This window comes from Octopus bimaculoides, chromosome 30 (genome assembly GCF_001194135.2).
Source record: "Octopus bimaculoides isolate UCB-OBI-ISO-001 chromosome 30, ASM119413v2, whole genome shotgun sequence".
Classification (NCBI taxonomy): domain Eukaryota; kingdom Metazoa; phylum Mollusca; class Cephalopoda; order Octopoda; family Octopodidae; genus Octopus; species Octopus bimaculoides.
This window is the reverse complement of record NC_069010.1, coordinates 7355832-7356968: the sequence shown is the minus strand read 5'-3', so window position 1 is coordinate 7356968 and position 1137 is coordinate 7355832. Positions and strand designations below refer to the sequence as shown.

At 41.8% G+C, this 1137-nt stretch overlaps 1 protein-coding gene across 1 annotated transcript in view; it reads right to left on the bottom strand.

The window, feature by feature from the left end:
• Positions 1-1137, bottom strand: part of LOC106870580 (protein polybromo-1) — a 142866-nt gene that overhangs the window by 60009 nt on the left and 81720 nt on the right. The gene's annotated exons all lie outside the window — the stretch shown is intronic.

Below are 1137 nucleotides of genomic sequence, written 5' to 3'. Positions count from 1 at the left end.
CACAGACACACAAATCCACTCACAAGTCTTTGGTCGGCCTGAGGCTATAGTAGAAGGCACTTGCCCAAGGTGTCACGCAGTGGGACTGAACCCGGTTACCATGTGGTTGGTAAGCAAGCTACTTACCACACAACCACTCCTCCGCCTATATACTTCTCTTCAGTTGTATGAAGAGAGAGAAAGCATTTATGCCATCCAGGTTCAATTAATAAACAACAATAATTTCTCTCTCTCTCTCTTTCTGTTACTGTCTGTCTTTCTCTTTCTCTCTCTGTGTCATTGTCTTTCCCCCTCACTCTCTCTCTCTCATCCTTTTCTCTTTCTTTCCTCTTTTCTCCCCCAACTAGACGTGAGTAGCCAAGTAGATCCCTCTACTAGAACCTGAAATGCTCCACCCACCCTTCTCATAGTAATCCTTCTTGTCCCCCTAGCATGAAGCTGACCCTCACCACCACCACCACCTCCCCCAGGGTTTATGGTCTTGCAGGAGGGCAGTGGTGGAGGTTGTAGTGTTGCATGGTGACCTCACCAGCGCTGGTGCCATCTATAAAGCACCCAGTACATTCTGTAAAGTGGTTGGCATTAGGAAGGGAATCCAGCCATAGAAACCATGCCAAAGCCGACACATGGAGCATAATGCAGTCTACGGACACATCGGTTCCTGTTAAACCATGGAGCACGGATGTTGAATGACGCTGATGATGATGAGTATATTTCTCTTAAGTGAATGAGGAGAGAGGCATGTATTTTCGTTACCTGAGTCATATCCATATATATACTTTATTTAAGAGCAGCAGAACTATAACAAAAAGCTGTTACTCAGAGTTTCACGTTCCCGTTCATCAGACAGTATTTTTTGTTTTTTTTTTAAACAAAACTGTCCGATGAACGGGAACGTGAAACTCTGAGTAACAGCTTTTTGTTATAGTTCTGCTGCTTTTAAATAAAGCATATTACTCTACCTCTGGTATTTGAGTACTCTTTTTTTCACCTTGTTGCACATTTCATGTGCTTACTCCGGTATATATATATATTTGAAGGTTTGGAGGTGATGTACAGAAATTATATAGAAAAAAATTAAATTTGCCATTCCTTTAAAAGGCTAAAAATAAACTTATCATTGAAAAGAACTAACCA